This window comes from Fistularia commersonii, chromosome 22, assembly GCF_037954325.1.
Source record: "Fistularia commersonii isolate RoL2024-O1a breed Wild chromosome 22, RoL_Fcom_v1.0, whole genome shotgun sequence".
In the NCBI taxonomy this organism is placed as follows: Eukaryota; Metazoa; Chordata; class Actinopteri; order Syngnathiformes; family Fistulariidae; genus Fistularia; species Fistularia commersonii.
The window spans coordinates 1,062,444-1,087,500 of record NC_141305.1 but is presented as its reverse complement, the minus strand read 5'-3'; the positions used below and the strand labels follow the sequence as shown (position 1 = coordinate 1,087,500).

Here is a 25,057-nt window from a genome sequence, read left to right as displayed (position 1 = left end):
TTCTACACATATATCCCTGTGTGTGTATATATTGAAGAAATCAATACACTTGCTTTTGCTCATGAAGTAGACACTACATTTGCTGGGCTCATGAAGAAGTCAACATATTTGCTTTGCTTATGAGGTAGACATGTAAATATATGTACATGTATATATATAAAGACATAATGTAATGCAGAGATACATTTGTACAAACAAATATCAACATATATACATCTATTTATATATCCAGAAGGATATAGACAGACATATTATTCTAAGTATGTTTGCAGATACATACCATGTATTTATGGTTGCTGTGACATGCCGCCTCTAAAGGGTTACACGACGAGGATGGGATTCGAACCCACGCGTGCAGAGCACAATGGATTAGCAGTCCATCGCCTTAACCACTCGGCCACCTCGTCTGTTGGAGGTAAAATAATATGTACATACGTAGATAGATACATACATAGATAGATAGATAGATAGATACATACATACACACATATATGCATACATACAAACATACACATATACATACATACATACATACATACATACATACATACATACATACATACATACACAAACACATACATACATACACACATACATACATACATAAAAACATACATTCATACATACAAACATACATACATACACACATACAGACAAACACACACACATACATACATACATATACACATACATACATACACACATACACACATACACACATACATACATAATCACATACATCCATACATATATACACACATACATACATACATACATACATACCTACATACACACATACATACATAACCACATACAGCCATAAACACATACATACATACATGCATACATACATACATACATACATACAAACACACATACATACATACACACCCACATACACGCATACACATATGCACACATACATACATACACACATACATACATACACATACATACATACATACATACATACACACACACATACATACACACACACATACGTTTGTGTGTGTGTGTACATTATGAGGTAGACATTCCTATGCTTTGCTCAACATATAATCCAATCAAACGGCAGCCCGGACAAACAACGTGAAAGGTCGGTGCCCGAACAGAGACCGAGCCAGACGTAGTTTGGCACTAACAGCTCGCAGTTGTAGGTGGAAAGACCTTCTCTCAGGTCACACCTGCTGGGGTGGCCAGGTTGTTTTCTTCTCTTTTCAGACATCAGTGTGAGACGGACGGGATGTGCGAGATAGAGGAGAAGGATGGAGAAGGAACTGGGGCAAAGGGGAAAGACGGACGGGTGGAAAACAACTGCACACCTGGAAGACCCTGTCACGCCTCTGATGAATATTCACGTAACGACTGTATGTAACACCCGGGCAGGGAAAGAAGGGTGCTTTTTGCTGGGAGTTCCAAGCATAAGACACGTTTACTTCAGGCGCTGGGGAAACAACACAAGTCCGGCTCCTGTATTAGATGATTTTGTATCAGGGATTTTTGAAGAAACTTTGCTTAATAAACGCATCTCTAAATTGATCAATCTCGTCGCGAATCGTCTAATTCCAGCCCGATTCCCACCACTTCAGTGTGTATGTGTGTATGTGTGTATGTATGTATGTAGGTATGTAGGTATGTATGTGTATGTATGTGTATGTATGTATGTATGTATATATGTGTGTATGTATGTATGTATGCATGTATGTGTTTGTGTTTGAAGGTATGTATCTATGTATGTATGTATGTATGTATGTATGTATGTATGTATATGTGTATTTATGTATGTAGGTATGTATGTATGTATGTATGCGTGTATGTATGTATGTGAGTGTGTATGCGTGTGTGTATGTATGTATGCAGGTATGTAGGTATGTATGTGTATGTATGTATGTATGTATATATGTGTGTATGTATGTATGTATGTATGTATGTATGTATGTATGTATGTATGTATGTATGCATGTATGTGTGTATGTATTTATGTATGTATGTATGTGTGTTTGTATGTGTGCATGTCGGTATGTATGTGTGTATGTATGTATGTATGTATGTATGTATGTATGTATGTATGTATGTATGTATGCATGCATGCGTGTATGTATGTATGTATGTATGTATGTGAATATGTATGTATGTATGTATGTATGTATGTGTGTATATATGTATGTATGTATGTATGTATGTATGTGTGTATGTATTTATGTATGTATGTGTGTTTGTATGTATTTGTGCATGTCGGTATGTATGTGTGTATGTATGTGTGTATGTATGTATGTATGTATGCATGTATGTATGTATATATGTATGTTTGTATGTATGTATGTATGTATGTATGTATCTATGAATGTATGTATGAATGTATGAATGTATGTATGTATGTATATATGTGTGTATGTATGTGTGTATGGCTGTGTGTGTGTATGTATGTATGTATGTATCTATGTATGTATACATGTATGTATGTATGCATGTATGTGTGTATGTATGTAGGTATGTGTGTATGTATGCATGAATGTTTGTATGTATGTATGGATGTATCTCGTTATGTATCTATCTATGTACATATTTACTTGCCTCCAACAGACGAGGTGGCCGAGTGGTTAAGGCGATGGACTGCTAATCCATTGTGCTCTGCACGCGTGGGTTCGAATCCCATCCTCGTCGTGTAACCCTTTAGAGGCGGCATGTCACAGCAACCATACATACATGGTATGTATCTGCAAACATACATAGAATAATATGTCTGTCTATATCCTTCTGGATATATAAATGGACATATATATGTCAATATGTGTTTGTACATATATATCTCTACATTTTGGTTTATATATTTGTAAAAGTATATAACATGTACATATATTTACACACACATATATGTATATAATATACATATATGTGTAAATAATATACATATATACATATATACAAATATACTAACATATATATGTTAGTAAACATATGTATATATCCATACGCACACATACACACATATATATACATCCATACATATATGTTTATATATGTATGTGTATATACAAATATACACACATTTATACACACAAACGTGTTAAAACTGATATATAATGACCCATAAATATAAAACTATGCTTACTCATATATTAATATAAACATATGTGTGTTAATCTATATGAATATGTACAACACACATATATTCATATATATATATATATATATGTATATAATTACAAATTTATATACATACATATTTCCATATATTTTTACTGTACATATAAATGCATATTTATATATATGTACAAACATTTATATATACAGTTATGTGAACACAGACATATATATATACCTAAACATATACGTTTACATATATGTGTATCAATATTTATTTATACTTATATCTATATGTATGTACATACATATATATATATATATATGCATATATATAACTATATGAATATTGATATATATGTATACATATTTGTGTATATATATTTGTGTATATATATACAAATATATACACTCAAATATACATATACAAGTGTATACATGTGTATATATGTGTGTTTATCCACACATATGAATATAGATGTATGTGTTTCATATATGTGTGTATATATTCCTATGAGTGTTTGAGTTTATATATATATATATACATACATATATGGGTGAAAGTGATGCTTGTAATCAAAACCTGGAATGGAACCAGGAATGATCTGTTCATATGATTTATTTACTCAAATACATATTTATACACACATGTTTGATTTTATTTCCAGCATTGTTCAGCTCCCAGTAGTGACAGTGCTGCACCCAGACGAAGTTGCATTTAATCCAACTCAGTGTTTTAAATCCGGTAATCCCATAACACCGCTGTAATCGAGTAAAAAAAAAAAAATCCAATCTAAATGTGTTTGTCATTTCACTGATACTCTTTTTTAACACATATTTCATCTTCCTTTCAAACCACAGCTTTCACGCCTTAAACATGACATTATTTGTTATTTTTTTGTTTTCAAAAGACATCTCCAGCATTCTCAATTTCACAATTTTTGCCGCGTCTCCTCGAGATACATCGTATACATTTCTTGTTCCATATATTTTCTCCCCGAACAGACGTCTTGAATCTCCTCAGGCCGGTGAAACAAGACAAAATGAAAAGAATACACAGCAGCAGTCGTGTCGTGATTAAAGTGTGTTTCTATTCACACCTCGGGGCCGCTGTGTGTTTTCATGGCTTTCCAGGGGCTGCAAATGCAGGAATTTCTAAGGCATCTTCACATATTGACGTACAGCCGACGCACACAAACACACACACAGACACACACACACTGGAAATGTGACCATACTGGTTGATTTCCACGCCAATTCGTCTGAGAGGAAGAAGAAGACCAGAGGTTCATATTGTCTATGAAGTAAATATCTCCGGGCATCAGCCGTCAGTCTAAAAGCTTCAACATCCGGGCAATGAAAGACTTTTGGGAAGTTGGGAGAGAGAAATATTAAAATTTGTCACCGAAACGGCCCCAAACAGGCCAACAAGAAGGTGTGAACCGCACCGAGGAGATCTGATTATTGCTAAGCAGTGCTAATGAGGTGTAAACAGTGTCCAGAAGGTGTGAACAGTGTCCAGAAGTTGTTTTTTTTTTTGGCTCCTCACAAGGTTGAGGAGCCAAAAGGCTAAGAATGAGGCTTAGAATGATGTGTGAACGTCGTTGGTAAGGTGTGAACAGTGTCAAGAAGGTGTAAACTGTGTCAAGAAGGTAAAACAGTGTCCAGAGGGTTTGTTTTTTTGGCTCCTCACAAAATTGTAACCCTGGCACAACCACCGCGTCATCGAGACGGCCATACCGAGGCTTAGAAGATGTGTGAACGTTGTGGTTGAGGTGTGAACAGCGTCCAGAAGGTTTGTTTTTTTGGCTTCTCACAAGGTTGTATCCTGGCGTCACCACCATGTCATCGAGATTGCATACAATGAGGTCAGAACGTCATGGGTAAGGTGTAAACAGTGTCCAGAAGGTGTGAACAGTGTCTAGAGGTTTTTTGTTTTTTTTTGGCACCTCACAAGGTTGAGGAGCCAAAAGGCTCAGAATGAGGCTTAGAAGGATGTGTGAACGTTGTGGGTAAGGTGTAAACAGTGTCCAGAGGTGTAAACGGTGTCAAGAAGGTGTGAACAGTGTCCAGAAGGTTTGTTTTTTTTTTGGCTCCTCACAAGGTTGTATCCTGGTGTCACTACCATGTCACCAAGATGGCTTACAATGAGGTGGGAACATGATGGGTAAGGTGTAAACAGTGTCAAGAAAGTGTGAAAAGTGTCCAGAAGGTGTGAACAGTGTTCAGAAGGTTTGTTTTTTTGGCTCCTCACAAGATTGTATCCTGGCATTACCACTGTGTCATCGAGATTGCGTAAAATGAGGCGGGAACTTCATGGGTAAGGTGTAAGTGGTGTCAAGAAGGTGTGGACAGTGTCCAGAAGGTTTGTTTTTTTTGGCTCCTCACAAGATATTATCCTGGTGTCACCACTGTGTCACCAAGATGGCTTACAATGAGGTGGGGACGTCATGGGTAAGGTGTAAACAGTGTCAAGAAGGTGCGAAAAGTGTCAAAAAGGTGTGAACACTCTACAGGAGGTTTGGGTTTTTTTTGGCTTCTCACAAGATTGTATCCTGGCATGACCACCTCGTCACTGAGACGGCCATACCGAGGCTTAGAATGATGTGTGAACGTTGTGGGTAAGGTGTAAACAGTGTCCAGAGGTGTAAACAGTGTCCAGAAGGTGTGAAAAGTGCCGATGAGATGTGAACAACGTTGATAAGGTCAGAACAATGTTGATGTTTTGTCTGTTTTTTGGAGCCTTTTCTTGCCATTAAAATGTTCTCACACAGACCTAAAATAAGGTGTGAACCGTGTCAGTGAAATTAATACGATATCAACGAGGTGTAAACAGGAGGAAACAGGTGTCAATAAGTTGAGTTCAGTGCCAATAAAGAATGTATCAATTGTGTCGCTAAAATTTTAACAATGCTAAGAAGGTGTGAACTGATGTGACTCTAAAACAGTGAAGGTGTGAACATTGGCGATAAGCATTAATAGCGTTGATAAGATGTCAATCACCTTTGTTTTTTCTTTTCTTTTACCTTTTTCTCTGGTTCTCTCAGTGACATATTTCATTGGATTTTAGATAAAACAAGCACTTTAGAGTGTTACCTCTTTGCGGAAATATTATTATTATTATTATTATTATCATTATTATTATGTGTGTCTGACCAGCGATCTGATGGACAAATAAACTGAATGATGAATCGAGAAGATAAATAAGTACGATATCTTTGGTAAAACGAGTTTCTCATAACGTTAGGATACGGATTTTCTGTTTTCGAGCCGATAGGAAATTCATTTATTCGTTTTTTGGCCGCCCCCTTTTTTTTTATTTTCTGTACGCCTGCTTGTTTTTTTAAACCGCCACTTACTGATCAGCCAAAACAGTTCATTTTGGCCGTAGCCAGGAATTAACCCAGCACCTGCTGCACGCCGTCCCCCAAACCAGAAAACAACGGCCCTCCTCGCCCCGCGGGGCCGAGCGGACCGCGAGAATTTGATTGGAGGTTTCCAAAAAAGCACTTTCCCGACCACAGGTGGTCCCAGACTTCATATCCATGACGGCTGTTGATTTGTCTTTTTCATGCGGTCGAAGGAATCGACTCTACCGCCGCCAAACGTGGCCGGCTCCCCGTCAAAGCAACATGCAGCTGCAATTATCGCGATCCCAACTCAACAAACCGCCGTGTCAGGTGGCGGGTAATTATGAACCGCAAAGACGCCGGACGGCTCTGCCAAGAACCACTGAAAGAGATGGAGATATTTGAGAAATGAGTGAACCGATGAATAAAAGAAGGGATGCGCTAACAGGCAGCAGACGTGTTTCCTCTCCGCCTAAAAAGAAGAAGATGGAGACGGGGAGTTTTTTGTTTTTTTTTTCTGGAAAAACAGCCAAACAGGTATGAGCGTATTTTCTGCCATATTTGTTGAAAGGCGTTTCCAATTAATCTGGCTTTCCGGTGTTGAGTGATATTGACAACAGTTTTATAAATATTTAATCAAAGATGATTTTTTTCATCCATTTTTAAAAAAAGGATTTGGAATAATCACTTTTTTTTTATTTTAAAGATTGTTTGTTTCTATTTAAAAACTTTTTTTATATTAATTTGTTAAAAATGTATAAGAATTTGAAGTTTAAAATTATTTAGCCTTTTTTCATTTTACAATATTTAGTCCTTTTTTCTTTTTTTGTAGTTCTATAATTATTTAGAAAATAACATTTTTTTAATATTTTTGGAAAAGATTATTGATATTTTCATATAAGTTAATTTCCTTTTATTTTTACTTTGCAAATTTATAACATTTTCTAACATGAAATATTTTTTACTTTATTAAAATCTTTTTTTTTTTTTTTTGTTAAACTTTAATAAAATAAAAATTAAATGTTCAAAAAATAATTTCCATGACAAATGTATCTTTGGGCTCTGTCTGCAGGAGACAAATTTGGATACAAATCACACACACACTCAATGCTGACATCATTTGGAAGTTTAACCGTTTAAAGTCCTGCATGTAGATCATCTGACTGAAGGCTATTTCATGAGTAAAACCAGATAAGACTGAAATTTCCTGTAATTTCCACCTGTGTGTTTGCACAGACGCCCGCAAAACGAAACGTGGCCGTTCACGCGGCGTGACGTTTAAATACAACAATATTCCATCGACACGGAAAATGCTTAGAACAAGATTTGCCAGTGCCATTTTTATAAACATTGCATAATGAGAGTGTGTGTACATCTTCGCTCTCAGACCGATCCTGCCAGACCCACATCTGGAGGACGCACAAATAGCAGCTACACAACAGAGCAGAGCAGCAAACCTGCAGGTTGATGCTGACGGGACAGAAGACTTTTCCTATCGGGGTCGGAGGATCCGAGAGCGATGGAGGAAAAGCTTTAAACCTTCCAACGGGAGGGAGGCGGATATGGATGAAACCAAGATTTACAATACCTGGACCTGTATATAAAATAAACATAAAATAAATTAAAATAGATTGAAATAAAATAAATTGAAATAAATTGAAATAAAATAAAAGAAAAATAAAATAAAATAAATTAAAATAGATTAAAATAAAATAATTTGAAATAAATTAAAATAAAATAAAAATAAAGTAAAATAAAATAAAATAAAATAAGATAAAATACGTTAAATTACATTAATTTTTATCTCTTACATTTACTTTATATCTATATAAGTATATACTTATTTATGCACTATTTGTGTGTATAGAGCTATATACTGTAAATATACCATACATATAATGTGTAGCAGTACAGTATATAAGCTGAATGTATATACACAGGTTTGTATATACAATGTGCTTCCATGTATAGATAGATAGATAGATAGATAGATAGATAGATAGATAGATAGATAGATAGATAGATAGAATGCTTGTATAAATATATATATACCCATGTAGCTATATATATATTTGCCGCATGTGTGTACATATGAATATATCACTATGTATATATACACACACACACAGATACACAGTGTTTATACCATATATGCATACATGCTATGTACTTAAATACTTATGTTTATAAATATATATACAAAGTACATATACCTTGTGTATATATAGATGTGTGTGTGTGTGTCTGTATATCTACTTGTGTCTGTATACACACGTATATATGCATGTATGTATGCAGAAGGGGAGTTAGTTAGTTAGTTAGTTAGTTAGTTAGCTAGTTAGTTGCACCTGACCCGCCATCTGGGATGAGGACGCAGGACGGACCGGGTCACATGTCGGAGCCGTCGAGCCGTTAGAATCCAACAGAAAGTTAAGGATGTTTGGATTTCGGGGTCGCAGAGCTCCACATCTGCTGCAGGATGACGGCACTTTAAACCTTCTCATCTCCTCTAAAGAGGAAAACTTTGGATGTTTGATGACGTTATTGAACTTTTCTGTACTTTATATCAAATGAGGAGCAACATCAGTCCTACGACACGCGCCCTATTTTCTCCACTCTGTGTACGGCGGCGCAGACAAAGTTTCTATTTCCGTGCATTAATGCGCCGGATTAATTTGCATCCCTAGGGATTTTATAAAAAGGTGTATTTCCGTCTGACGAAAGTTTCTCCTTTTTTTTTCCCCTATTTTGAAGTAGATAACTGTTCCACCCAAACACATGTCCTCATGCAAAATTTAGTGAGGAGACAGAGAATGCTGCCATTATTGTTATTTTTTGAACTCCCCTTACAGTCGCATAGCTCTCGTATAAATAAATGAATGAATAAATAGATTCATTTTAAATTGGTAAACTTTCAATTGATTTAAATTGAAAAATTAAGCCATACAAATTAAGAAATAATTTGGTAAAGTAATACCATCATGAAAAAGTAAATGAATTAATAAATTGATGAAATCGTAATCCAAATGGTTAAAATGGAAATAATAAAATGAATAAATGAATGAATGGTTTTTTTTCCAATGTTTGTTATTCTGTTAAAACTACAAGCATCACCTCAAGTGTGTTGCTTTTGTTGCTTTTGTAACTTTAATGTGAATTTAGGTTTCATTCATTCATTTACTTGTTGTTTTATTTGGTTCACTGGTTGATTCGCTTCTTCATTTGTTAGCCCATCCGTCTGTTTGTTCGTCCATCTGTTTGACGAATCGTTTGTTCGTTCGTTCGTTCGTTTGTTCGTCCAAACTTTTGTTTGTCTGAACGTTTGCTCTTTCATCCGTGGGATCATTTGTTTGTTATTTTGCTGGTGTGCTAGGTCATTTGTTCATTCTTCATTTGTTCATTCATCCATCCCGTCATCCATCCAATCATCCATTCATTTGTCCAACAGACCAACGATTCAATTGTAAATTAACAAAGTGAACAAACGAATCAAAGAGCAAGCAAACGGATGAGCGGATGAATTAATGGATCTAAATGAACTGATAAACGAATTAATGAATCAAAATTAACGAAAAAAACGAATCAAAAAATGAGCTGATGAACTAATCAAAATGAACAGATCAACAAATAAATGTATCGAATGAATCAATGATTCGTTCACTGATCCGCCAATTAGTGAACGAGCAAACAGAAGAGCAAACAAACATACTGATCAAACTGAACGACTCAACAAATCCAAAGAAAATCTAAGCAAACAAATCAAAGAAACTAACCTTTTCTCGTTTTCAAACAAGAAAACATGAGCAGACGGATGAATGAATCCCAAAAAAAGCAAATCAAAGAATCCAATGATTAAAAATGAACAAACATACGAAAGAAAGAACAAACTGATCAGAATGAACCGATCAAAAAATCAATGTGAACAAATATTTCAAAAAACGAGCAAACAGATGGAGGATGGATGAATGAACCAAAATGAACAAACATACGACTCACAGAACAAGCAAATCAAAATGAATCAAGAAATTAGCAAACAGAAGCGCCAACAGAAATGCGAACGTTTGTTACCTTCATTTGTTCTTCATCCGTCCATCCATTCGTCCGATCGTTCCTTCGTTTTTCAAAACGCATTTTCGTTCATTAGTTCTAACATTTGTTTGTTTGTTCATTCCTCCGTCCATCCAATTCGACTGTCCGTTCATTCATTCATTCATTGATTCGTTCAAATGATTCGCGAACGACTGAAGTCTGAAAACCTCCGATTCTCAACATTGAAAGACGACAGATTTCTGATGTTTGACTCGACGCACACGAATCTTCTCCATCCTTGTAATCTGGGCTGGATGAGCATCTGTGTCTGTTAACTCTCCCCCTCCTTTCCGAGACTTTGTTTGAATTCGTCGGCGTGTTTATTTGGCTCGGGAGTAAAAGATTCGTCTCGGCACCTGTTCCTCCGAGCGCCGTCGCATTTCTGAAGGCGCCGCGGGAAAAAAAACGCAACCGACGAGTGGCACAATTAAAGCTTCCTTTTTCACCACAAACACTGGACTGAAGAACTCTCAGATCATCATAATGATTCACACACACACACACACACACATGCGCGGTACGTTTCATGCATATTTGTAGAGATACACCGATCTGGCGTGGAAGGATATACGGCGCACACGCCGCGCATTCACAGGATGTTAAATCAGATGCGCAGGTTTTTTGAAAATAAAGCAGGGGAATATTAAACCCGTATTGATGCGAACATAAGTCAGGATTTAAATGAGATTCCGAGTAGGCCTTTGAAACGGCAACCCGGGATGATGGTATTGATTTGTTGATCTGTATGCGCCGCTTCTCTGTAGGCAGCCAATCCTGATGCAGACGGACTGTACACCATTAGAAATTTGTGGCGGGGAAAGATCACGCGTCACACGGAGACGTACGGCCGATCGTTCGCACTTCTGGCCAATTTAGGGGCTCCGATGAATCTCCCGCACGATTTTGGGTCGTGTTGAAGAAAAACATTCGAAATGACACCGAGGAAAAGGGCCGCCGCTGGAATCGAACCCCGGACCTTTTATGCTGGACGGCAGAAGCGCGAATAAACAGCCACAATCATTTACATGCAAAAATCAATCTCATTTCCATGCGTGCCTCGCTGTCTACACATTTGCAGAGTAAAGGTGAAGTCCTGACGTCCTGATTCGGACAAACGAACGGACAGATGAACGTTTTAAGAAACGAACAGACCAGCGAAGGAATACACGGATCAAAGTGAACGAATTGGAAAATCAAAAATCCAAAGCGAACAAACAATTCAGACAATGACCAAGAAGATGAATGAATCAAAATGAACATATCAACAAATCTATGCGTCAAAATGAATGAGTCAAAGAACAAACGAATCAAAATGAACGCAAAATGAACGAATCAACAAATCAGCTAATGAGCAAACAGACGTACGAATCAAACTGAACGGATCGACAATTCAGAAATACAGAGCAAACAAACAATTCACACAATGACCAAGCAGATGAGCAGATGAATGAATCAATCAAAATGAACATATCAACAAATCTATGAATCAAAATGAATGAGTCAAAGAACAAACGAATCAAAATGAACATGTCAACAAATCTGCTAATCAGCAAACAGACGTATAATTCAAAGTGAACAGATCGGCAAATCCAAAATAATCAAAGCGAACGAACAAATCAGACAATGACCAAGAAGATGAATGAATGAATGAATGAATCAATCAATCAATCAATCAAGTCAAAATGAACATATCAACAAATCTATGAATCATAATGAACGAGTCAGAGTAACAAACGAATCAAAATGAACACGTCAACAAATCAGCTAATGAACAGACATATGAGTCAAAATGAACGGTTCAACAAATCAAAGAATCAGAGCAAACAAACAAAACGGAGAACGAGCAAATGGATGAGCAGATGAACGAATGAGTCAAAATAAACATATCAATCAAACCAATTAATCAAAATGAACAAATAGATGAATCAAAGAAAAAAAATAATCATAACGAATGGATCAACAAATCACTGAACGAGCCAACAAAAGAGCAAATAGACATAAGAATCGAACGGTTCAAAGGGAAAAAAAAAATTCAATGTGACAAATAAATTAAAGAACAAGCAAACAGAAGAGCCGATGAATTAAAGAATCAAAATAAACATAAAGAAATGAATGAATCGAAATGAAAAAATATACAAATTCAAGAACAAACGAATCAAAACGAACGGATCGACAAATCAAAAAAAAATAGAAAGCAAAGCAAACAACAAATTAGAGAACCAGCAAAGGGATGAGCAGAGGAATCAAAGAATCAAAATGAACGAAAATATGAATCAAGAACAAATTCATCAAGATTAACGGATAAAAAAAAACAATTAATGAAAATGAAAGAATGAACAAATCAAAGATTGAACTAATAACCTAAATTAATCAAACAAACAGACGAATCAAAGAACAAGCAAATGTAGGATTGAATGAACAAACGAATCAAAATGAACGGATCAACAAATCAATGACTCGAAACAAACGAACGGACATTTTAAACAGATATTTCCAGAAGGGTTGGATGTTTGTTAGGTTGAGCCAATCAGAGGCCGCTTACAGAAGCCACGTTATTTCCTCCAGAAAAAGTAAACGATGTCTTAATCCCTTGAATACGACAATCAGTAACTCCATTTCCTCCATCGTTGACTTATTTAAGAAGCAGAAACGCAAATTAGCCGTGACAAACAATCTTTGCCTGTGTTTTTCTTTTTGTCCGTAACGAGCTGAAAACAAAACACCGCGATTTTATTATACAAGAAATTATGTTTATTTATGGATCGGTAAGTGGGCAAATAATAAATCTAATGACAATCCAACGCCATTCACCGATAGCTTCTCGTCGAAGCCATTAGCCGCCCACTCTTTCGAGCCCGACACGTGCTAATTGACATGTTAGCATTAATTGCATAATTAAGAGTTATTATGATTAAAACGCTCTTGACTCCACGACTCCAAACAGCGTCCGAGCCGTGAGCCGTGAGTCATGGATGCTCGGAGGTCTGAACAGGAGGACGCTACGCTAAAAAGCTAAACATGTTTGCGGTGTGTCTGGTTACTAAAAGAAAGGCAGAATGGCAGAAAGAAAGAATGAAAAAGCCTTGGCCAGGTCTGCAGGACGGACGATCGGACCAACAAATAACAAATTATCAAAAGAAAGAAACAAACAGGCAAATAAACCAATAAACAAATGAAAGAAACAAGAACGGTTAAAGGGTGAAGGAGGAGAATCTAAACGTAGCCACAAACATACGAATGAACGGACGGACTTAAAACCTCAGGATGTGGCTGCTTCTGTCACGAACGTCTCCAATTAAAAAGGAAAATTGTTGGATGAAGCATGAAAACAGAATCAGAGACAGAATCAGAATCACAAACAGAATCAGAATCACAAACACAATCGGAATCAGAACCAGAATCACCAGCAGAATCATAAACAGAAACAGATTCAGATTCACAAACAGAATCAGAATCGCACAAAATCAGAATCAGAGACAGAATCACAAACAGAATCACAAACAGAATCGGAATCACAAACAGAATCAGAATCAGAGACAGAATCAGAATCACAAACAGAATCACAAACAGAATCGGAATCAGAATCACAAACAGAATCAGAAACAGAATCAGAATCGGAATCACAAACAGAATCAGAACCAGAATCACCAGCAGAATCATAAACAGAAACAGATTCAGATTCACAAACAGAATCGGAATTAGAAACAGAATCAGAATCACAAATACAATCAAAATCAGAATCACAAGCAGAATCAGAATCACACAGAATCACAAACACGATAAGAATCAGAATCAGAATCAGAGACAGAATGTGCCTTTTTGTCCAGCTATGCTCGCAGATTCAAGTCTCCGGTTCCTCCTGGGAATGAACAAACAAATGAAGACACAACCATGAACGATTAAAAACAGCAAACAAACAAACAAACAAACCAAGAAAGAAATGATTAGAAATGATTTGGACTACAGATGAAAAGTAGCCTCTTTGGCTAATTCTTGCTTTTTTACTCAGGTTTTATTCATGTGTTTAATGAAACTGCATCGTCCCCTTTTGAAATAAACTAATTTAATAATGAACGAATCCCTAAATCCCAGTTTCGGTCGGCGTCTGTGAACCAAATTACACAAAAACCCAAACTAATCTGGTAAATTTTGGTTGTCAGAAGAAGCAGGTCAAAGAAGCAAAGGATGACTTTCGCTCACATTGTATTTCTGCCAACAAACATAACCTTGGTTTAACGGCGTAATATCATCCATCAATTTGTAAAATCTTCGGCTCGCAGCTGCAGAAGTTTCCTCCGGCACCGAAGAAATTGTCACTTTTGTTACAGAAAATATTACCGTCTTCCATCCGCGGGTCTGACCTCCTTCGACCCCCGGCATTGAAATATTTCAAACCGATATTTCTACGCCGTTAAAAACACTATATCCGCGCCCGGCGTGCGCTGTCGAAACACTTCTCAGAAGCAGTAAAACTCGGTCGCCGACCGCTATCAGCGGCTTCCACACCTCTGCAAATGTAACCCCGACGTTTAAAACGGTTGCGGTTCGAGCCCCGTTCGAAAACCCCGTCTGGGACTTTAAGAGGTTCGGGTGGGTAAGTCTGCAGGAACGGCCCTCCTTAAAGTGACGAATCGTCTTTTAACACCTGCAGGCTCCGGTGCAAGTTGGTCCAGACCAGGGGTCGGGAACCCGTAACACCCAAAGAGACATTTGGAAAGAAAACACCGGGAGCCGCAATTACTTTTTGACCTCTAAAATAAAGGTACCGCCGTATATATTGCTTTTTATTACCTTTACACTTTGTATAAACAAGTGTGAAGTGTGTTGCTTCTGAAATTCACAAAGTATTACAGAGAAAATTAAATTTCATTTTTGTAATGAACTCATTTTGGGTTTTCAGAGCGTGTAGCGGAGCCTTGACCGCAATTTTAAAAATAAATCGGGAAAAAAATCACTGTGTCAGTGAACAATAAAAAATAAATATTTGCAAAATATCTTCATAAATATTTATTTTACCTGGTTTATTGGACTTCTGCTCCTGAACTTCTGCGCACAGCATCTGCGAATCGGGTCTTTACCGTCTGGCGGGTTTACCTGCTTCCGCCAGTGTGACGTTATTTTGAGCGGCGAAAAATAATAAATATAATTTCATTTAATATTTCAGGATCACAAAAATCCTCCAACTTAGAACTAAAAGTTAAAAAAAGGAATTAACACAAATGAAACACACTTAAATTAAATACTTACAATTAATTTTCCCAAGCCACTCGGAGCCGCGGGCTGCCGACCCCTGGTTTAGGTCGACCTTTGTGAGGCTTTCGGACATCCGGCGACCGCCGGGTCCTTTGGGACGAGCTGGAACGGCAACGGTTTAACTGATACGCCTCCTGCTTTACCCAAATATTTGGTTTCTTGTTGCCGAAGATGTCGAATGGCAGAATAATGTCTGGTCTGTCTGCTTTTCTCTGTCTCGGGCGGGCTTGGGTGAGTCGAGGATTCGAAAAGAATCATAAAGCGCACGATGAGGTAAACAATAAGCAAAAAAGTAAATGAGTCAATAAATGAGTAAAAAGTTAAAATAATAAGGATAAGTAACGATGTGACATAAAACGGTATGAGATAAATATAAAGCGTCAACAAAATCAACGACGACACAGGATCGTAAACAAAACGACCGACTGAACGAATGAATCCGCAAATCAACGTACGAAAAAAAGGACGAATCAACAAACAGACGGACGGAGTGAAGATCGGACCGAAGAACGAAAGATCGGACGAACGACCGAATCGACGGGGAAACAATCGGACGAACGAATCGACAAATAAATCACCAAAAATAAGCAAACGAGCGACCAAATCGAAGAACAAGCGTGAATCAAAGGATGAGCGAACACATGAACGAACTCCAACCCACCACTCATAGTGAGATCTTTCAGCTGGAGAACCTTCTGGTGACAGAACCTCTCAAAAAGTTGTCCTTCTCCATTCTGGTCCTAAAAGGTGAAGGCACCTGCTTCTCTTCAGGTTTCTTCTCATACGCTTCACGGCGTCCACTCGTAATCCAGGCGCCGACCAGGACCGTCGGGAGCAACTCGGGGTTTGGAGCCACCGATCTTCTGATTGGAGGAACCTGCAGAAGATACCTCCTCCTCCTCCTCCTCCTTCTCCTTCCAAAAAGATTATTTTTGGGGGCGGCCGCTGCACCCCATAACACCCGAGGGCTGCTTTCATGGCGCAATTTGGGTTCGGGTGACGTTTAGATGGAGCTTCGGGGTCAGGATTTACTCCAGAACGGCGACTCCGAGGTGTGTGTGTGTGTGTGTGTGTGTGTGTGTGTGTGTGTGTGTGTGTGTTCATGCGTGGGTTAACGGGGATAACAGCTCTGCACGCTGATGGAATATTGATGAGACATAAAAAATGGCGTCCACGGCGCCCCGGGGTGCCGTAAAGCACGAGAAGGCTCCTGCGTTATGACGCCCGTCTCAAGTCCAGGAGAAGGTAAAGTGTGGACATCTAGGAGGACGTGTGGGAGGTCTTTGTCTCCAGATTTGCTTCTCCGGCGTTGGGTTTGTTTGAAAAGAGCGGAGGAAACATCAGCGGACGACGTCCACGGTTTTGATTGACAACAGCATCATCCTGGAGGAGAACCTGTGATGGTGGGGAACCTTCACAACAACCTGACCTTCACACGCGGTGGATGTTTCGGAGGTAGAACATCTACGGGAACAATCCGTGCAGAATGCTGGAGGCGGCAGAGATGAAGATGTGGAGGTTCCACTCCGTGGAGTGAGGAGGATGGAGAAGATCAGGAATGGGTCCATCAGAAGAGGACAGCACCTGTGAGATGTTCTGAAGATAAAGTCAGACTGAGATGGTTTGTGACCAGTGGGGGTGGATGGTGAAGATCCAGGAAGAAGGATGCTGAGGTTGGAGGTTGAGACAAAGACCAGTTATGGATGGAGGGAAGGAGGAGATGAAGTTAGATGAAGGGAGATGTTTGGCTGCTTGACCCCTGAGGAGAACATTCACCCTCCATGTATCACCACCAGTCAGAACCTCCTGTTGCAGCCGGTGGAGAAAAATTAAAAGGTCCTTCAGATGATCTGGAGGAACCGTTTTCTAAGATCTCTCCTTGGTTTCCTCCATACATGGATATGGAAAACATCTGAGCGCTAAAATGAGAAGCTCCCGCCCGCGAGCTGCCGGCCGTGGGACCGGTAAACACTCATTATTCTGACGAGAAGGTGGAAATCTTCTTATATTTCCATAATTACATGGAGAAATAGATGGCGTTTAATTACAATCTATATTTAATGACAGTTCACAGGCGGCGGCAGCCTTTGGACCCGCCTGGATTGGACTTTAGGGCTCATTCAAATCAAAATGTTACATATTCTATTAGTTAATCTTCTATTAATTGCACATAAAATGATCCCAGTAAACTGGCTCAAACCCCACAAACCTACTGGACCAGCGGCGTCAGAGGCTTAAGGATGGAAACTGCATGGACTTCAGACAGACCTTTATCTTGACAAATGGGCACCCATTAAAAAATATTTGGAGAGTTGAAGATATTATCTCTATTTGACTAAGCTAGATGTTTGTTTTTTTTGTTTTTTTGTTTGTTTTTTTTCGCTTGCTAGTGAGGAAGAATATTGTATAATGTGTATCTTGTCATGAGATTTTGTAAGAATGTGTGTGACTCTGTCAAGGAACCTGTTCTAATAAATGTTCAAAGAAAAAAATGATGTTTTCTAGTTGCTCTGTTGCAAAGCTAGCTTTCACTGCTGCAGTGTTTTTGGTGAACACATTCTGCCGCCATGCTAGTTTTGATTTTAATTCTTGGACGATTTGTTGTTGTTGTGGCAAACATAGCTCCACGTTTGGTGTCAAAATGCTGACGTAGATTGTACTCTTTGACAACCCACACAACAGACATACCGCTTTTTCTCCTTGAAGTACAAACATGTTTTGATCTTCCCAGCCTTCCATCCGCATCAACTTTTCTCTTCCTGGACATTTAGGGATCATTTGTATTCCACTTGTTGAACATGTTATTGATGTGGGAAATGTAGTTTATGGTCAGTGCAAGCGTTTGATGTTCTTGTGGACCACATGAAATGAGGTGGCGGGCCACATTTGGCCCGCGGGCCTCGAGTTTGACACATGTGCTCTGGACCAATCACAGGGCTGGAAACATGCAACCATTCACCCTCTCATCTGCAAGTCACATTCAGACACACGGTTACTGTAATTTCCGAGCTATTGAGCGCACCTCAATACTAGCCGCACCGGCTAGCCGGTCGCTATCTCGGGCTTCCTCCCGCACGCTAAAACCGCCAAAGTCGGTTTCGCCTGTGCCGGATTGAACGGACTCAGAATATCTCGGTCATTTTATCATCCGATGTGGCGAGAATAAATGTTTTAGCGGGGTGATGCTTGTTAGCCCCCCCAAAAAAATCCATATACCGTATTTTCACGACTATAAGGCACACATACAAGTCTTAGATTTTCTTCAAAATGTGCAGCTCGCCGTAAAGTGCAGAGCGCCCTGTGTATGTTGTTGTTGTAAGGCGTAGTAGAGACACCATGAGAACGTTAAAGGGGAAAGTGTGGGCGTTGATTGTATATAAAAGAACGGTTATGTGCGTTATGCAGAACATCGTTGTTTAAATAACCCTGAAAACATCACCGACAAACACATCCAGCCACGTCACCAACATGGACGAGGTGCCGCTCACTTTCAACATCCCGGTGAGTCACTGTGGAGAAGAAGTGGACCAGCACGGTAGCGAGACGCACAACCGGGTACGAAAAGTCTTCTTGGAGACCACGGCTTCACTAAGAGTGGAAGGCAGCGCCGGGCGAGTTACACCACAATTTGCGGATGCATTGTAGATGCTCGGGCAAACGTGTCCGCCGGCACTGTTGTTCCAGCTTTCGCAAAAGCCGGCATCATTTCCGAGGAGCCGCACGGCACGGAAAGCGACTCTGACAGTGAAGAAAGTGAACCTGGCATGTTGGATGGAGATTCAGCGAAACAGAGGATGAGGACTTCGATGGGTTCGATTGATGACGATTACCGGTAAAAAAATGCGAATACAAAATTCAGTTTAGCTCCTGCTCTATTTTTAAACACGCATACTTGTATGCTTGTGTGTGTGGTGTTGTTGTTGTAAGGCGGACGTAGTAGAGGACACCATGACAACGTTAAAGGGGGAAGTGTGGGCGTGGATTATATATAATACCTGCGCCCTATAATCAGGTGCGCCTTATAATCAGGTGCGCCTTATATGTGTGTTAAATACAGTAACAGCACACATAACTTAGACTGGACCTTTTAGTGCGGTGCGCCTTTTGGTCGTGAAAATACGGTATTAGCCGCATCGTTGTTCAAGTGAAAAAAGACGCTTATCGTCCGGAAATTACGGAAAATGTCTCCACAAGAGAAGGTGAACACTTGTATGTCTCAATATGTGGCCTTGTGATCGAGGCTGAACCCCGCCTCTCGCCCAATCACAGCTCAGCTTCCGGCCCGGTTGCGACCCTGACTGCAGGACCATGCCACCTAGCATGTTGCACGAATGCGCTTGGGTGAATGCTGTCGAGCGCGCCCAAGTCGGACGGTGATGAAAACAACAGGAGGAAACAAGAATCAAAAGTGCAACGTGAACCAGATCGTTGTTCCGTCAGCCGAGAGGCGCCAGAGGACCCGGCGAAGAGGACTGGGATGTTTGGCTGCGGGAAATGATTAAGCCTACGTTGATAAGTTGACTGGGATGGACCCTCGGGGGGCAACAGGGAAGGGGAAAATAGCGTGGCGATAAAGAAACGGGGGGTAAAACCTAAACAGCATGCGGAGTGGAGTTTGCGGGGCAGGATTCATCCGAGGCAACAAATTAGCGGGGAAACAAAACGGCGTCCTGAAGGACATCAAGTGGCAAATTAATATTGTTTCCCAACACCGAGGGGAGCCGACGTGACGGGCGAGAACAAAGTGAGACGGGAACACCGGGGTACGAAAGGACAGGGGGAAGAAAAGTGGAACGGGCGCCTCGTATAAGGGCGAGATTAGTTCCTGTAATGTAATTTGAATTTGCATAAAAACCTATTTATTTTATTGTGCGACGCGAGGCATCAAAGTGACGCGGCCGGCCCGACAAAGAAAGCGAGGCGGGCGATCAAAGAACCCGACGGAAGGCAAAGTCTTGAAAGTGGCGAAGAGGTGCGGCGCCTCGTGGATTTGCTGAAGTGAAGGACTTTTACCCGCAAAATTGAGTCGCGGCGAGCGGAGACTCCTTGCCACGTCTCCGTCTGACTGACGCTCGGCAGTTTTGTCCGGAAGTGCCTTTTTGTTCCCTCGCAGGAGCTCCAAAAGCAAAAGAAAACAACTGTTTTCAGGAACATGAGCCTAAAAAGCCTTTTAAAACACGACCCGTGGGTTCGTTTTTGGGGCTCTTCGGCATCTAACACTTTGGTGTCAGCAAAGAGCAGGCGCTCCAGAGTGCTTCACTTTAAAGTTGGCAAGATTTCTGCCGGCTCAGCTGCTCGAGAAGGCACCAAGCCAAAGGTTGGCGGTTCGATTCCCGGCTCCTCTGCGTCCCAAAGTGTCCTTGGGCGAGTCACCGAACCCCCGCCATTGCTTCTGATGGTCTGGTTAGCGCTTCTGGTGAACGTACACTGGCTACTTTTACTGGAAATGTGATACTTTCTCATGCTTGGATTGTTCATTCATTTGCCATCTGTACCAATTTCCCTGCACTCTGGGTTGCAGGGGTGCTGGAGACTCCCAGCTGTCATTAGCCGGGAGAAGGGGTCACCATACAACGTTGTTCTGCCAATGGGGTTGACAAAGGTACAGTTTTTGGGGATTGAAACCTGATCTCATGGACTGAGGACTAGAATATGCAGCCTGAATCTCTGCATCAAACCATGTCACTGAGCACATTGGTGGAAGCGACAAACCGTCTTCTCCTCTGGGCTTTTCCCTTCAGGGTCTTCACAGCAAATCCAGCTTCTCCATCTGACCCTCTTCTCTGGATCCTGCTCTCTCTCTCACACCAACTACCTTCATATCCTTTCTCAAGACGTCCATCAATCTTCTCTCTGGTCTTCCTCTAGACCTCCAATTCCAGCATCCGTCAACCATCCAGACTATCCCTCCTCTGTCCATGACCCAACCATCTCTGACCTTCTCTCCACAACACCTAACACGAGCCATCTCTGATGGACTCATTCCTGACCCTCTCCATCCTGGTCACTGCCAAAGAGAACCTCAGCATCTTCATCTCTGTGACTTCCAGCTCTGTCTCCCGTCTTTCGGTCCTTGTCACTGTTTGCAGATCATCTCACCACCGTCTCCTCCACCTTTCCTTTCCTTCTAGCTGATGTTCTTCCACATCTTGGTACCCCTGACACTTTTCTCCACCCATTCCAACCTGCTTGAACCCGTCTCTTCACCTCTTGTCCACACTCTCCTACGCTCTGGACTGTTGACCCAAAGTACCTCCAACTTCATGATCTCCACTCCCTGTAGCCTCACCGTTCCACCTGGGTTCCTCTCATTCCCACACATACATTCTGTCTTGCTATAACTAACCTTCATTCCTCTCCTTTCCAGCGCATACCTCCACCTCTCTAGATGTTCCTCAACCTGTTTTCCGCTCTCACTACACATCACAATATCATCTGCAAACATGACAGCAACAAAAAGAAAATCAACTTATCTTTATGCTAAAAATATTAGCGAGAATTAGCCTGTGTTCATCAAGAAGAAGACCGTTGGAGGTGAATTTTTGTTGGTGGTTCAGCCCCACCACATGGAGACCACCAACATCCACCCTTTCATTCTCACATCTGGATAATTAAGGATCTCCAATGAACCTTCTTTGTGTTTTTTGGACCATGGAAGGAACCTGGAGAACCCAGAACCCAGCTGCACCTATCCATCTAACAACACTTCAAAAATCTGGATTTGAATTTGACATTGCATGGAGGCGTGTGGTCTTATTTGGAATAATAAAAGTAGCACAGAAAGCAGCTCCTCATTATCTTTCCTCGGGACGAACAGAAAGCGTCTGATTAAATCACCGTGGGGAGGCTCGGAGCCGTGGGTTCCTCTGATTGGAAGAATGTGTTCTGCAAGCGAGCAGAAGTTTGTGGATTGTTTACGCGCCCGTCCAGGGAAACATCGGCCGTTGCATCGGGTTAGCGGGAGTTAGCATGCTGTCCTCTTTCAGTGCGCCGCCTTTGCATTTTCCAAGAAGCTGCAAACCCCTGGTGGTCCTGTCAGAGAAGATAGGTTGGCTGGGCGGATAGAACTAGAAGGTCCCGGATTGGATTCCCAAAAGGGGCCGTTCTATGAGGAGCCTCCAGGTTCTCCCCTTGGGGTTCCTCAGGGTTCTCCAGGTTCCTCCCACAGTTCAAACCCATCCAGGAGGTTCCTTGTAGACCCTGATATCACCAGATGTATGGATGGGAGCATGTCTGTTTGTAGCACCTGGATGGACGTTTGTAACTGTAGCCCCGGGACCAACCAGCCCATAGCTGACCTTCGAAGCGACCAGGGCCTACAGGCAGGCAGGCAGAAGCTTTGGATGATTCAGGACGACCTGAAGAAGACGGAAGCCTGACGCAGCGGCGAGATCATGAGGGGGAACACCATCGGAGAAGATATCGTTTGGATCCAAGATGGTTTGCAGACGCGGAGCAGAAGTCCACATGCTCAAAAACAACTGAGTAGAAGCTATGAGCATAAAACTGAGGAAATTCCTGTGAAAAAGCTAATAAGAGAATTCAGTGTACATTGCAATAAACCCTTTTTTTTTTTTACTTCTTTACTTTTTACTTCTGGTTTTTATTTCTATTTTTTTTTTCATAATTTTTTCCCGCCTTCTATCTCTGACCCAGAGATGCCGCTGTCGTTGTAATGTTGTGTCGTGTCCTGCTTTTTAAGGTTGTTTTCGATTCAACCTGAGATCTGCTATCGCTAAATTTCGTTGCACTCTGCGTAACGACAATAAAAGTCTCGAATCCTCCAGCTGAAGATGTCAGTGATTCCTCCACCCTTGGTAGAACCTGCGCTCCGTTCCATCAAACATTAAAACAAGGAAGTCTGAGGTTCTCCTGAACGGAGGCGTGAACGCGCCCAGAAGGTTATGCAGGAGCCATCCACTCAGATATATGGAAAGATTGAATTGCATCTTCAAAATCAAATTATCTTTTTTTTTTTTTTTCTTCTAACCAAGAAAGAGCAGAGATCTGGGGTCAGCCCTGCAGAGCAGCCCAATTCTGTAGGGGGGGAAAAAAAAAAAAAGATGAGAAGTTGCCAGGGAGAAAGAAGCAAAGCAGATTTCTATCTGCATCCCGTTTGATCCTCGGCGGCTGCAAGAAAGACGTTTTGGAAATTAGACGGACGCTCGTCTGAATCCGACCCGGAGGTCCGGGTGGCTGCGAGCAGCTGGACACCGAAGGGGATGCAGGATGAGCAGCAGGATCATGAATGAATGGATGATGCAGGAACACAGAAATGTGGTGGACCATCAGGACCTGCAGGGTTGGGGGTTTTGAATCTTTCCAGAAGAAGCGTGGCCAGGCAGCAGGAGTCGGGGATCCACCAGCCGACCTTCTGACCACTTATATATAAGAGACAGGTGTAAAGTAGAACCTCGGTGAATCAATTTAATCCGTTCTTGGACTCAGTTCGTTTCCAAACCGAAATGTTCGTGGACCGAATCAGCGTTTCCCGTTGAAATCAGTGTAAACCCCAGTGATTAGCGCTCCAGCACCCACAGCATACGGCACCCGCTCAAATATTTTTTATGTTTTTTATGGCAAAAATACAGAAAGGAATTAGATAACTTGAATTATTGATGTTCGTTCTCTTCTTGCCAGCACTTGTACTCGGTGTTTCCTTTGGTCAATCAGCAAAAATAAAGCCTTCAGGCATGTGACTCTTGCTAATGCTAACGCTAATGCTATCTCCAGCAAGCTGGCTTTCATTCATTCAAACAATCACTATTCCTTTTTTTTTATAGGCGGTATACCTTTACACTTCAGATTTTGTTTATTTGTTTTATCTAATTTATTCTTTTTTTCAAATTAATTATTTTATCAATTCATTATTTTTTTTACTTTCATTCATTTATTATAATTTATTTATTGTTTTTTTTTTTACTTGTATTTTTAGCTGTCTTGTCTTTGCAGGTCAGTTTTCCAAGCCTGGGATCATTAATGTACATCTCATCTGATCTCATCATTTCTCAGCCGTGTCATAGAAGCTTTAGATCAACTGGAATTCTCAACTTCTCCTTAACGCCGCAATCACCGGCTCTTTTAACCCTTTTGGGAGCCATAATGAGCCATAAAAAGCACGTAAACAACGCGGAGCAGCACTCGATTGAAAATTCGATGGAAATCGTGGATGATTAGGGACGTTCGAAATCCCGGCTTCCACCAGAATACATCCGTCTTCTCGGGTGTGTGTTCTCTCAGTTATTCCTCGCGTGGAGTCCTGGAAACACACACTGCATGCA

General features: G+C 40.6%; 2 non-coding genes across 2 annotated transcripts; one reads left to right on the top strand and one right to left on the bottom strand.

Moving 5' to 3' along the window:
• Nucleotides 1–325: 325 nt before the first annotated feature.
• On the bottom strand, nt 326–407 carry trnas-gcu (transfer RNA serine (anticodon GCU)). The gene has a single exon. It is a non-coding gene; the product is annotated as a tRNA-Ser (tRNA).
• Nucleotides 408–2,582: 2,175 nt separating this feature from the next.
• Nucleotides 2,583–2,664, top strand: trnas-gcu (transfer RNA serine (anticodon GCU)). Its single transcript has one exon. It is a non-coding gene; the product is annotated as a tRNA-Ser (tRNA).
• The last annotated feature ends 22,393 nt before the right edge of the window (nt 2,665–25,057 follow it).